This window comes from Schistocerca cancellata, chromosome 5, assembly GCF_023864275.1.
Source record: "Schistocerca cancellata isolate TAMUIC-IGC-003103 chromosome 5, iqSchCanc2.1, whole genome shotgun sequence".
NCBI lineage: Eukaryota > Metazoa > Arthropoda > Insecta > Orthoptera > Acrididae > Schistocerca > Schistocerca cancellata.
In genome coordinates, this window is record NC_064630.1 from 112,588,877 (window position 1) to 112,604,000 (window position 15,124).

The following is a 15,124-nucleotide window of genomic DNA, read 5'->3' on the forward strand; positions in this document are numbered from 1 at the left end:
GGAATTTCAACTCAGGAGTATTACGAAGCAGGAAGTCTGTCCTTTATAAATTTCTTCTTAAATTTACACATTTAATGGTATTGGCATTTACGCGGGTTACAAATCCGTTAGCCGACTTACGACAGAAATATAATAGAACAAACTTCGTGACGTAGCGCTTTCCATCAGAAGGCACAAGATACGTGTATCTCTACATTCCTTTCTTTTATCGTGTTTCGTTATTTCAGCGTCACATACAAGCCATAACTATAAACTAAAGTGTAAGTTAACCGAACTGAATATACCCATCCGAAGAAGAATACGAGGTCATTTTACTACACTTCATTTTAACGCAGAATTAAAATTCTGCAATAGTGCGCCGGCCGCTGTGACCGAGCAGTTGTAGGTGCTTCAGTGCGGAACCGCGTGACTGCAACGGTCGCAGGTTCGAATCCTGCCTCGGGTATGGATGTGTGTGATGTCCTTAGGTTATATTAACAGAATCTTCCGTCGGTTCTTGGTAGAACAACATTATAATAATAAATGAAAAGCACCAGTTTGCTTTTGTTGTACAATATTACTTTTATTGCTAACCGGTTTTCGGCTTACAAGGCCATCTTCAGACATTTACTGAGTATTATCACCAAAGAAGTTAAATATTAGCAGACAACATTGGAAGAGAAGTAACACATTTAGAGTGAAGTTGAAACATACAGTAAGTAACATCCTTGCAATGAAACAGTAAAAACTGAACAGTACATAAATAATAATGGAGTTGACAGGAAAACCTTTAGCACAAAATAGGAATAGCATGCCTACATAACAGTTTCTATTAATAATGGCTCTGAGCACTATGGGACTTAACATCTGTGGTCATCAGTCCCCTAGAACTTAGAACTACTTAAACCTAACTAACCTAAGGACATCACACACATCCATGCCCGAGGCAGGATTCGAACCTGCGACCGTAGCAGTCGCGCGGTTCCGGACTGCGCGCCTAGAACCGCGAGACCACCGCGGCCGGCCCAGTTTCTGTTAATAAACAAAACTAATAAAATAAGAGAAAATTAGTACTAGACAAGGCTGCACAAGAGGTATGAAACATGGAGAGTGATACACAACAAATTAAAAAAAAAAAAAAAGAAGAGACAGTTGTCAATGAAAATACAGAATACATAAGGAACTTAAGCAATATCAATAAGATAAACAGAAATTAATAAATGCAGGAAAATAGAGGTGTTTGAGGGAACCTACAGTTTGAGAGTGGTATGGTACTGCATTTTAACGTTAAATGCAGGCGTTCGACCCCATTTTCTCGTAACACAGCTGCTATTCTTCTTGGAATACTGAGATATAATGTTGGTTTTTTCTCCAGTGGAAGCTTATGCCGCTATTCAAGAACCTCTTCTAACTCCTGTAGTGACGAGGGAGGCGGAACTCTGTTCCAATACCGCCCACAAGGGCTCGATAATGTTCACGTCCGGGGACAGCGCGGGCGAGAGAAGTCGCTGCAGTTGAGTTGTATGCTCCATGAGTGTACCGTCGTGGCTGTGTGAAAGGGTGCATTATCGTCCTGAAATATAGCATCATTGTTGAGGAACAACATGTGAAACATGGGGTGCATCTCATCACCTGAAATGTTCACATAACCGTTGGCTGTAACACGGCCTTTGACAGTAATGATGGGACCAGCAGAATACCATGAAATGGCTGCCGACACAATCACACTTCCACCTCCATGCTTGACAGTTGGAATGAAGCAATCAGGGTTGTAGGCTTCTTTTAGCGTTCTCCAGCCGTAAACCCCACCCCAATGTAGGAAATAACGGAAACGTTGACTCATCGTACCATAAGACATGTGTCCACTGATCAGCTGTCTAAGATTTATGTTCCTGACATTAAGTTCTACAATTCTCTGCCTTGGTTGTCGTCACTGATGGTTTTGTTATAGCAGCCCGACCATGAATATTCGCTTTATGGAATTCTCAGCGGACAGTGTCCACAGATACGAGTTTTCGAAGACGGGTATAGAGTTCTACAATCACTTTACCCGCGTAGTTTCGTGTTTGGACACAAATCGTGTTAGCGTACGACGATCTCTGTCATTTGGTTTTGATTTGCGCCTACTGTTACGTTTACACGGTGATGTCATTCCATGTTTTGGGTGGGCTGTCATGACTGTTGAAACAGCTGCTCTTGAAACATCCAGCAAGTTGGCTGTCTTGGTTACTGATGCTCCAACTAATCGGGACCCCAATCTGCCCTCTTTCGAACTCTGTTGGGTCTTTCATTGTGCGTCGACCTCGGCCTCTGTATGCAAACACGAAGTGTACACTACTCGTAAACAGCCTGCACTGTTGCCTAGTCCGTACCCATCATGTACAGTCCAGCGCGACACGTGCCTTACCTGCATTGGTGACTATCAAACACAACCATCCCATTAGTACCTCTGTTCACATTATTTTGCTTATCCCCTGTGTTTATCGGTCATACTCTGAATTGACCTTGGATGAAGTGAATTTTTTTGTAACCCATCATCATACGAAGAAACAGTTTCCGTCAGTAATCTGAAATGCTCTTGTTGGGACGGACAGCACACTTACAGGGAGTAACCAAACACACTTTACAGGACACGTTCCTTATCCCACCAAAATGCATACTATCGGAACCCTTATGGGATTGCGTTGTTGTTTGTCCAAGTGTTAAGAAACATTTCTGTCAGGAACGGGTAGGCATCTCAAGTTCAAATTTATCTTGTGTATTAAGCAATCGGTCCCTTTACGGTGTAAAACATTTAAGCTTCCAAGTCCATCTAATCAAAAGACACAGAAATCTATGACACATATTTTGATACTCACAAACTCTTAGATCATACCCTATAGTATACTTCTCGTTGGTCTACAATATCTAAATTTGGCAATAAGAAAAGTTTCACAGTATAAGTGAAGAAAGAAATTCGAAAATTGTTGAACTGTAATTACATCACATGTAAAATATATTTTTGCTATTAGATCTTAAACTGCATTCATCATCCGTCAAAAGCATTACAGAAAAATATTGCTGCATGCATCATAATACGTAAGCTGTAGTCATATTTTAGTAAACAAATAAAAATATTTTATAGACCCTTCTCTCTCCACGTGTATGAACCGAAGTCCTCTGTTCGCTTCTTTGTGTGTGTCCGGGCTAGTCTCCGGAACCAGTGTTTAAATTTTGACACGACCTTGGAATTCCTGGGTCTGACATCTTCCTAGTATCGATATCAACAAGGAAAAACCATCGAGATTCTTGGTTCTCTGGGTGGATGAACTCTGTATGTACGTAACTAAGTTTCTACGAAAGCCTCAGTGTGCTAGTACTACTCGCACTTGGTCGATTGTTTTGGTGTAAAGAGTCTGTCCTCAAAGTGCGCAAAGGGAATTTAGTTACACGCTGTATAGCCTGATCTTATGGTGGTACAGGAATATGTCCTAAATTGAAGGAAATAATTCTGAAAAGAAAATCCTTCTGTCTGCTTGTCTACAATATTCATGGAATCAGGCGACCACTAAATGCACACTGCTTTTTTGTTCCAGAAGGTGAGTCTCACAAAACTGAATGGTAGTAACTTGTTCGAAAATTGCGAATACGATTAAGTACCTGCAGTACAATTTATTATTGGCGAATGAAGATATGTACAGAACCGGCCCTCTACGCAGATTTAATGCGAGTGGTGGCCTTTTTCACTTAGGTTAACCATGTACCCATCCCGAACCGATCCTAGCCTCCATATGGCACAGTGCTCACGTGAATAATTTTGCGAAGTTTCTATGAATACTGTGGTTAATTGACTGCTTTAATGCGACTGATACTTTGCAAACATTCTACGATCACACAATACAGTACGTAATCTGTGACTATATTGATCATTGACTGTTGTATGGTATTTCGTGTCAAAGATAGCATCCCCGATTCTGAACATTACTTACTCTGTTTTGTGAATACAGTTACAGGAAATAAGGTGAGAGTGACGCTTGTACAACTTGCACAGGCGTTGCATGTGACCCTACAGGCGTGTGTTTGTTCAGTGTTTCATACACTCCTGGAAATTGAAATAAGAACACCGTGAATTCATTGTCCCAGGAAGGGGAAACTTTATTGGCACATTCCTGGGGACAGATACATCACATGATCATACTGACAGAACCACAGGCACATAGACACAGGCAACAGAGCATGCACAATGTCGGCACTAGTACAGTGTATATCCACCTTTCGCAGCAATGTAGGCTGCTATTCTCCCACGGAGACGATCGTAGAGATGCTGGATGTAGTCCTGTGGAACGGCTTGCCATGCCATTTCCACCTGGCGCCTCAGTTGGACCAGCGTTCGTGCTGGACGTGCAGACCGCGTGAGACGACGCTTCATCCAGTTCCAAACATGCTCAATGGAGGGCAGATCCGGAGATCTTGCTGGCCATGGTAGTTGACTTACACCTTCTAGAGCACGTTGGATGGCACGGGATACATGCGGACGTGCATTGTCCTGTTCAAACAGCAAGTTCCCTTGCCGGTCTAGGAATGGTAGAACGATGGGTTCGATGACGGTTTGGATGTACCGTGCACTATTCAGTGTCCCCTCGACGATCACCAGTGGTGTACGGCCAGTGTAGGAGATCGCTCCCCACACCATGATGCCTGGTGTTGGCCCTGCGTGCCTCGGTCGTATGCAGTCCTGATTGTGGCGCTCACCTGCACGGCGCCAAACACGCATACGACCATCATTGGCACCAAGGCAGAAGCGACTCTCATCGCTGAAGACGACACGTCTCCATTCGTCCCTTCATTCACGCCTGTCGCGACACCACTGGAGGCGGGCTGCACGATGTTGGGGCGTCAGCGGAAGACGGCCTAACGGTGTGGGGGACCGTAGCCCAGCTTCATGGAGACGGTTGCGAATGGTCCTCGCCGATACCCCAGGAGAAACAGTGTCCCTAATTTGCTGGGAAGTGGCGGTGCGGTCCCCTACGGCACTGCGTAGGATCCTACGGTCTTGGCGTGCATCCGTGCGTCGCTGCGGTCCGGTCCCAGGTCGACGGGCACGTGCACCTTCCGCCGACCACTGGCGACAACATCGATGTACTGTGGAGACCTCACGCCCCACGTGTTGAGCAATTCGGCGGTACGTCCACCCGGCCTCCCGCATGCCCACTATACGTCCTCGCTCAAAGTCCGTCAACTGCACATACGGTTCACGTCCACGCTGTCGCGGCATGCTACCAGTGTTAAAGACTGCGATGGAGCTCCGTATGCCACGGCAAACTGGCTGACACTGATGGCGGCGGTGCACAAATGCTGCGCAGCTAGCGCCATTCGACGGCCAACACCGCGGTTCCTGGTGTGTCCGCTGTGCCGTGCGTGTGATTATTGCTTGTACAGCCCTCTCGCAGTGTCCGGAGCAAGTTTGGTGGGTCTGACACACCGGTGTCAATGTGTTCTTTTTTCCATTTCCAGGAGTGTATTTGACTGTTATCAACACAAATCGGCGTTATGACTCCATTGCACCGTGACATACTATAAGCAGAGTTCACTAAAACAAATTCACTTTTGCTTGCAGCTTGTAGATAATTTTCGTGTTCACATTTCTGTTGTTAACCTTGCTAGTTACTGTTGCGCTATTAAGATAGGTGTGAACTGGTCAGTTAACTTTCATTTGTCAATCTGAAGTCAATCTACATTCATTCATTAATTACATGGGTCATAATTTGTGTCTATGATTCGGCATATCTTTGCAAATAACGACTGATAAAGATTTACATGGACTAGTAATCAGATTCCCATCAGAGTAGTTATTTTACAACTGTCTTCTGCTGTCACGATATTTTCCTGCAAATCATCAGAATATATATTCTTGGAAACGTATCAGGCTTTTATTCTGGTGCTGTAGTAATTTTGCGTACATGGACTAGTAATCAGATTCCCATCAGAGTAGTTATTTAGCAACTGTCTTCTGCTGTCACGATATTTTCCTGCAAATTATCAGAATATATATTCTTGGAAACGTATCAGGCTTTTATTCTGGTGCTGTAGTAATTTTGCGTCTTTTCCCTGTTGCTGGGTATCATGCTTTACTATTATTAAGATCATACAGCTGCTACTGACAGATTCAATAGTTAGATTATTCAAGAGCTTTTGCTGTCTATATTCTTTACTAATGCATTTTCCTGTGGGAAACATTACTGTGTGTGAACTACCGTCTATAAACTTTTTTCTTTCGGGACAACATGACATGATTTTCATATATGTATGCAAATTTTTGCTGAATGAAGTAGAGTGGTGCCTTCTTATATTCATTAATTGTGTTGCTTCGCTGCGTTTGCCAGTGGTAGGCATTTTTAAAGCTTGTATACTTATCTAATTGACGAGAAAATTCAGACTCTTTTATTTTCATTTATTAAAGTGAGGGAATTATTTAATGTGGGAGAGGACCTCTTCAGGTGAGATGTTGAATATGACTTTCTAGGACTGCTGGCCATGCGGAGCCACATTGACATTTTGCTGAATTGAGATCTTTTGAATCTTATCAGTTGTTTAACCCGTTATATTTCAATAAAGTGGTAATGATGATTAGTGTGTACTGTGACGGACATGATCATTCTCTTGAGTTGTTCTGCGAATATGTGGGCTGCAGATTCCTTAAATTGTGCCATCGGGTGTTGGTTTCCGGGTTCCACTTAATAAATCAAGATTCCACTACACACAGAAAACGGCTACACTGGCAATGGGGGCAGTGTGGAAGGAACTGGGTGTATTTTTAGGTTATAGGATCTCGGGAATCTACAGAACTGGAGTACATCAGAAAGGGCGCAGGGAAAACACAGGAAGGTAGAGATAGCAAAAATTGATATTGTAGTTGTATACTGCCATAGCTATGTTGGAAAGAACTGGAGCTCTAAGAGCTAATAGTAAGCACTGAAGCTCAAATGGTCATAGGTACAGAAAACTGCTGAAGCCGGAAATAAGTTCAGCCGAATTCTTTTGAAAGGACCTAACCGTTTTCAGAAAGGACAGATTAAATACATTCGGTGGTGGAGTGTGTTACTGTCAGAAGTGGTATAGCTAGTAGTGAAACTGAAGTAGATAGTTCCTGTGAGTTAATATGGGTAGACATTATGCTTGACAACCGGAATAAATTAATAATTGGTTCGTTTTACTGACCCCCCCCCCTCGGCCCTCCCTGACTCAAATGATGCAGTTGCTGAACAGTCCAAAGAAAACTTGAGTCTCATTTCAAAGACGAGGGTTGGAACTGTAATAGAGGCAACTACTTATTTACAGCTCGTAGAAAATAAATACGTGTTTCAAAGTTTTACTGACTTTCAAAGTAGTCACCAGCATTGCGTATAAACCGTTGCGAGAGATGTGGCAGTCGTAGGACATTCTTAACAGTGACAGTTGTGTTGACAGTTCGAGCGGTGCGGTCTGTTTCCCGACGAATTTTTAGCAGATCTGAAGCGAATGCCGTGAAGTGTTTCCTTCAGTTTAGAAATCGAGTTGAACTCACGAGGGCTTAGGGGAGTGCAGTAGGTGGTATATCACTTAGCAACTCCATTAGTCAAACAAATCAGTAACGGCTTGCACTGTACGTGCTTAAGCACTGTCCTGCAAAATGATGGTCAGGTCCTGCAGAAAGTGTCATCACTTCTGTCTCTAAGCTGATAGTAGGTTGTGTTCCAAAAATGAACAGCATAGACACAGGATTAATGACACTTTCTGCAGGACCTGACCATCATTTTGCAGGACAGTGCTCAAGCACGTACACTGCAAGCTGTTACTGATTTGTTTGACTGATGGACTTGCTAAGCACTATACCACCAACTGCACTCCCCTGAATTAAGCCCTCGTGAATTCAACTCGATTTCTAAACTGAAGGAAACACTTCACGGCATTCGCTTCTGAACTGCTACAAATTCGTTGGGCAAGAGACCGCGCCTCTCGAACTGTCAGCACAACTGGCACCGCTAAGAGTATCGTACGACTCCCACATCTCTGGTAACCGGCTATGCGCAATGCTGGCGACTACTTTGAAGGTCAGTAAAACTTAGAATCACGTATCGATTTTATACGAGCTGTAAATAAATACACTCCTGCAAATGGAAAAAAGAACACATTGACACCGGTGTGTCAGACCCACCATACTTGCTCCGGACACTGCGAGAGGGCTGCACAAGCAATGATCACACGCATGGCACAGCGGACACACCAGGAACCGCGGTGTTGGCCGTCGAATGGCGCTAGCTGCGCAACATTTGTGCACCGCCGCCGTGTCAGCCAGTTTGCCGTGGCATACGGAGCTCCATCGCAGTCTTTAACACTGGTAGCATGCCGCGACAGCGTGGACGTGAACCGTATGTGCAGTTGACGGACTTTGAGCGAGGGCGTATAGTGGGCATGGGGGAGGCCGGGTGGACGTACCACCGAATTGCTCAACACGTGGGGCGTGAGGTCTCCACAGTACATCGATGTTGTCGCCAGTGGTAGGCGGAAGGTGCACGTGCCCGTCGACCTGGGACCGGACCGCAGCGATTCACGGATGCACGCCAAGACCGTAGGATCCTACGCAGTGCCGTAGGGGACCGCACCGCCACTTCCCAGCAAATTAGGGACACTGATGCTCCTGGGGTATCGGCGAGGACCATTCGCAACCGTCTCCATGAAGCTGGGCTACGGTCCCGCACACCGTTAGGCCGTCTTCCGCTCACGCCCCAACATCGTGCAGCCCGCCTCCAGTTGTGTCGCGACAGGCGTGAATTGAGGGACGAATGGAGACGTGTCGTCTTCAGCGATGAGAGTCGCTTCTGCCTTGGTGCCAATGATGGTCGTATGCGTGTTTGGCACCGTGCAGGTGAGCGCCACAATCAGGGCTGCATACGACCGAGGCACACAGGGCCAACACCCGGCATCATGGTGTGGGGAGCGATCTCCTACACTGGCCGTACACCACTGGTGATCGTCGAGGGGACACTGAATAGTGCACGGTACATCCAAACCGTCATCGAACCCATCGTTCTACCATTCCTAGACCGGCAAGGGAACTTGCTGTTCCAACAGGACAATGCACGTCTGCATGTATCCCGTGCCACCCAACGTGCTCTAGAAGGTGTAAGTCAACTACCCTGGCCAGCAAGATATCCGGATCTGTCCCCCATTGAGCATGTTTGGGACTGGATGAAGCTTCGTCTCACGCGGTCTGCACGACCAGCACGAACGCTGGTCCAACTGAGGCGCCAGGTGGAAATGGCATGGCAAGCCGTTCCACAGGAGTACATCCAGCATCTCTACGATCGTCTCCATGGGAGAATAGCAGCCTGCATTGCTGCGAAAGGTGGATATACACTGTACTAGTGCCGACATTGTGCATGCTCTGTTGCCTGTGTCTATGTGGCTGTGGTTCTGTCAGTGTGATCATGTGATGTATCTGACCCCAGGAATGTGTCAATAAAGTTTCCCCTTCCTGGGACAATGAATTCACGGTTTTCTTATTTCAATTTCCAGGAGTGTAGTTGCCACTATTAAAGTTCCAGCCCTCGTATATAACACTCTCACACAATCTGCCCTCGATATGTTGGGAAAAGCACATGGTTAAAGCGGTGATAGGCATAAAACGTTGTCCGAAATTGTACTAAATGTTTTCTCGGAAAATTACTTAGATGAATTTATTCAGCAGTCCACTAGAAGTGTAAATGGTTGCGAAAACATAAAATAATGCTGAACAAATAGAGAGCATCGTGAGGGATACAGGAATTACTGACCACAAGGCAGTTGCAGCGATACTGAATACCGTATCATCCAAACCTACCAAAACTAAACGCAAAGCATATCTGTTTAAAAAAGCAGATAAAATTCGCTTGGCGCCTCTAAGAGACAGTCTCCTCTCCCTCCGATCTGACTACGTAAGAGTAGACAAGATTTGCTGTGGAAACAATGAAATGGTATCGATGGCTATTGAGAGATATATACCACATAAAGAAATAAGCGATAGTACTGATCTCCCCTTGTACATTAAACGGTTCAGAATACTCTTGCAGAAACAACGATAAAAGCAAAGAAATCCAAATTCCGCAAAATTCACAAGACTGGCGAAATTTTACAGAAACTCGAAATTTAACGCGAACTTAAATGAGGGGTGCTTTTAATAGTTTCCACAACTAAACTGTCTCGAAATTTGGCAGGACACCCAAAGAGATTCTGTTCGTACGTAAAGCACTTCACTACATGACAGTGATGGTCATGTCGCGGATGACAGTGTCACTGAAGCAGGGTTACTAAACACGGTTTTCTGAAACTCCTGGCCGGCCGGAGTGACCGAGGGGTTCTAGGCGCTACAGTCTGGAACCGCGCGACCGCTGCGGTCGCAGGTTCGAATCATGCCTCGGGCATGGATATGTGTGATGTTCCTAGGTTAGTTAGATTGAAGTAGGGGACTGATGACCTCAGAAGTTAATTCCAATAGTGCTCAGAGCCATTTGAACCATTTTTGAACCGAAACTCCTACACCAAAGAGGACGGAGTAAATATTCCAGAATTCGAATATAGAACAACTGCCAACATGAGTAACTTAGAAGTAGATACCCTCGCCGTAGTGAATCAGTTTAAATAGCGTCATAATTGTGAGGCTTCCGGTCGAGATTGCATACCAGTGAGGTTCCCTTCAGAGTATGCTGATACAATAGCGTCATATCTAACAGTGTTGTAAAATCGTTCCCTCAACTAAAGATATGTACCTAAAGACTGTAAAGTTTCAGAAGTCACACAAAAATCGAAGAAAGGCAACAGCGTAATCCTCTGAATTACAGACTCGTATCATTAACGTTTTTGCAGCAATTTTTGGAACATATTCTGCGTTCGAGCGTAATGGATCATCTCGAAGAGAGCGAGTTATTGGCTAATAGTGAGCACGGATTCAGGAAAAATCGTTTTTGTGGAACACAACCTTCTCTCTATTCTCACGAAGTAATGACTGATATCGACAGGGGTTGTCAAATTGATTCCGTATATTAAGATTTCCAGAAGGCTTTCGAAAGAGTTCCTCACAAGCGTCTTGCAATAAAATTGCGTGCCTCGGACTTCAAGAAGAATATAATAATTCCAATCCCAAAGAAAGCAGGTGTTGACAGATGTGAAAATTACCGAACAATCAGTTTAATAAGCCACAGCTGCAAAATACTACGACGAATTCTTTACAGACGAATGGAAAAACTAGTAGAAGCTGAACTTGGGGAAGATCAGTTTGGATTCCGTAGAAATACTGGAACACGTGAGGCAATACTGACTTTACGACTTATCTTAGAAGAAAGATTAAGGAAAGGGAAACCTACGTTTCTACCATTTGTAGACTTGGAGAAAGCTTTTGACAAAGTTGACTGGAATACTCTCTTTCAAATTCTAAAGGTGGCAGGGGTAAAATACAGGGAGCGAAAGGCTATTTACAATTTGTACAGAAACCAGATGGCAGTTATAAGAGTCGAGGGGCATGAAAGGGAAGCAGTGATTGGGAAGGGAGAGAGACAGGGTTGAAGCCTCTCCCCGATGCTATTCAGTCTGTATATTGAGGAAGCAGTAAAGGAAAGAAAAGAAAAGTTCGGAGTAAGTATTAAAATCCGTGGAGAAGAAATAAAAACTATGAGGTTCGCCGATGACATTGTAATTCCGTCAGAGACAGCAAAGGACTTGGAAGAGCAGTTGAACGGAATGGATGGTGTCTTGAAGGGAGGATATAAGATGAACATCAACAAAAGCAAAACGAGGATAATGGAATGTAGTCGAATTAAGTCGGGTGGTGTTGAGGGTATTAGATTAGGAAATGAGACACTTAAAGTAGTAAAGGAATTTTGCTATTTGGGGAGCAAAATAAATGATGATGGTCGAAGTAGAGAGGATATAAAATGTGGACTGGCAATGGCAAGGAAAGCGTTTCTGAAGAAGAGAAATTTGTTAACATCAGGTATAGATTTAATTGTCAGGAAGTCATTTCTGAAAGTATTTGTATGGAGTGTAGCCACGTATGGAAGTGAGACATGGACGGTAAATAGTTTGGACAAGAAGAGAATAGAAGCTTTCGAAATGTGGTGCTACAGAAGAATGCTGAAGATTAGATAGATAGATCACATAACTAATGAGAAAGTATTGAATAGGATTGGGGAGAAGAGAAGTTTGTGGCACAACTTGACCAGAATAAGGGATCGGTTGGTAGGGCATGTTCTGAGGCATCAAGGGATCACCAATTTAGTACTGGAGGGCAGCGTGGAGGGTAAAAATCGTAGGGGGAGACCAAGAGATGAATACACTAAGCAGATTCTGAAGGATGTAGGTTGCAGTAGGTACTGGGAGATGAAGAAGCTTGGACAGGATAGAGTAGCATGGAGAGCTGCATCAAACCAGTCTCGGGACTGAAGACCACAACAACAACCACATTGAGTATCGTATCTGTTGTGTGACTGGATTCATGAGTTCCTGTCAGGTAGGTCTCAATTCATAGCAATTCTTCGTAACTGACGGAATGTCATCGAGAAAAAGAGAAGTAATATCTGGCGTTCCCCAGGGGAGTGTTATAGGCCTTCTGCTGGTCCTGCACTACATAAATGACACAGGAGACAGTCTGAGCAGTCATCTTCCATTGTTTGCTGATGGTGCTGTCATTTACCGTCTTGTAATGTTATCAGATGATCAAAAACAACCGTAAAATGATTTAGATAAGATACGTGTATGGTGCAAAAAGTGGCAATTGACTCTAAATATTGAAAAGTGTGAAGTAATCCACAAGAGAACTAAAGGAAATCCGCTAAATTTGAGTTACGTAATAAACTACACAAATCTAAAGGCCGTAAATTCAGTCAAATACTTAGGGCTTACAATTACGCCGGCCGGTGTGGCCGAACGGTTCTAGGCGCTTCAGTCTGGAGCCGTGCGACCGCTACGGTCGCAGGTTCGAATCCTGCCTCGGGCATGGATGTTTGTGATGTCCTTAGGTTAGTTAGGTTTAAGTAGTTCTAAATTCTATGGGACTGATGACCTCAGATGTTAAGTCCCATAGTGCTCAGAGCCATTTGAACCTTACAGTTACGAATAACTTCAATAGGAACGACCACATTGATAATGTTGTGGGTAAAGCAAATCAACGAGTGCGATTTGTTGGTAGTACACTTAGAAAATGCAACAGATCGACTAAAGAGACTGCGTACACCACGCTTTTCCGCTCTCTTCTGGAGTATTGCTGCCCGGTGTAGGATCCGCATCAGGTAGAACAGACGGAGGACACCGAAAAAGTTCCAGGAAGGACAACTCGTTTTCAATTATCGCGAAACAGAGAAGAGAGGGCAACAGGCATGATGCCTGAGTTAGGGTGGCAATCATTACAACAAAGGAGTCTTTCGTTGCGGCCCAATCTCCTCGTGAAATTTCAGTCGCCAACTTTCTCCTCCGAATGCGTGAATTTTCTGTTGGCTCCCATCCACATAGTGATAAACGATCATCGTGATAAAATAAGATAAATCAGAGCTCACAAAGAAAGTGCTCGTTTTTCCCGTGTGCCGTTAGTGGGTGGAATCGTACAGAAATAACTCGAACATGGTTTCATGAACCCTCTGCCAGGCACTTCATTGTGAAATGCAGAGTAATCATGTAGATGTAGAGTGAGAACCGCAAGTATGTTTACACTTTTACATTCTCTTAGAAAGAGTAGACAAATTTCAACCGAAGTAATGATACGGGGGAATCATGTTTACATGTGTGAACAGTTAACAAGCTGTACAAGACAAACTGAAGCTGCATTTCCAGTGTCGCTATTCTGATGTTGAAAATGTGGTGACAGTTCTCATGACTCCAGAGAGTACAACACCATAATCGATAAGCCACGTGCGAAACAGTCCTATCGCAGCAGCTGTATTGGTTGGCAGTACGAACTATACCTAGGTTCGCCAGGGTCCGCAGTTCCAATCCATGGGATCACGTGTGGGGATAGCGATTGATCGATGCCTCGTTAAACACTGGAGCACTGAGCTACGACGGACACTTCTCTTTAGTGCGCCGTGTCGTATACAGTCTCCAGTTACCTAAAAGGTGCATGTTCGTCCGCCGTCTCCGAGACTTAGGCATCGTAGGCCAGTTCTGAACTCTAAGTAGGCATCACAGAGAGGCACAGTGACAGAACCTTAGTATTTTAGAGGCCTTGTAACAATTTCAAATGTGTAACTGTGCTGGACATTTCAGAAGAAGAAGCATGATTTAAATTGAATATTTATTCATATTTAGTAAATATGGTTTTATTACTGATTGTTGGGAATCTTTCCGATTGAAGATAAACTACGCAGTCCTCCAGCATTCATCACAAAAAATGCCCTTCTTGGAAAGTCTGAACTTCTTAGAGACTTATTAGTGTAACAGAAGTCATAATTATGCATGATTATTAGTTTCTAATAATTTTTGTACTGATAATCATTCTTTTCAGTTGTTGTATGTTCCTACGTCACAGTGAACATTTTTTTACACGTGCTGATGCTTCTACTAACGCCGACGACCTGCCATCTTCTTTCTTAGAACTTTTGAGCTTTATTGCATATTAAAATAGCATATGAAATACAAGTGATGTCAACGCTAAGCCCCACAACTCGTCACAGTCGTTGTGCAGATTTGAAAATTTAAGCCTTACAAGAGGAAAGGCGTAGCCCCGTGCATGCTGCTTGATTGAGTCAGACAAAAATTTCCGTCAGTGCGAAGGCTTCCACTCCAATGGTATGCTAATTTCTCGCCTTCCATCGGAATTTAGAGATGCCACTGCAGCGATGGCTACCGGAAGGAGTGAGCCAGAAAGAAAAAAGGAAAAGTGCGGAACGTGAGTTGAACCGTCTGCCACCGAATCTTTCGCGAAGCTCCGCGCTTGAGGGGTGGCGAAAATTTCTTCAGTAAGCCGCTTAGCTGATACTTTCCTGAGACTTTTCACCGACAATATCAGAGCGCCAACGTCGAAAATATTCACTTGCGTTTGCATGCCATTCCTGCGCAGTGTAGCTTACTAGCGTGCCGACGGGGACACATCTGTGAGCAGCTGTCAATCACTTCACCACTGATTTCTGATGCCAGCTGATCTGCAGTTAAACTCCATGTTTGG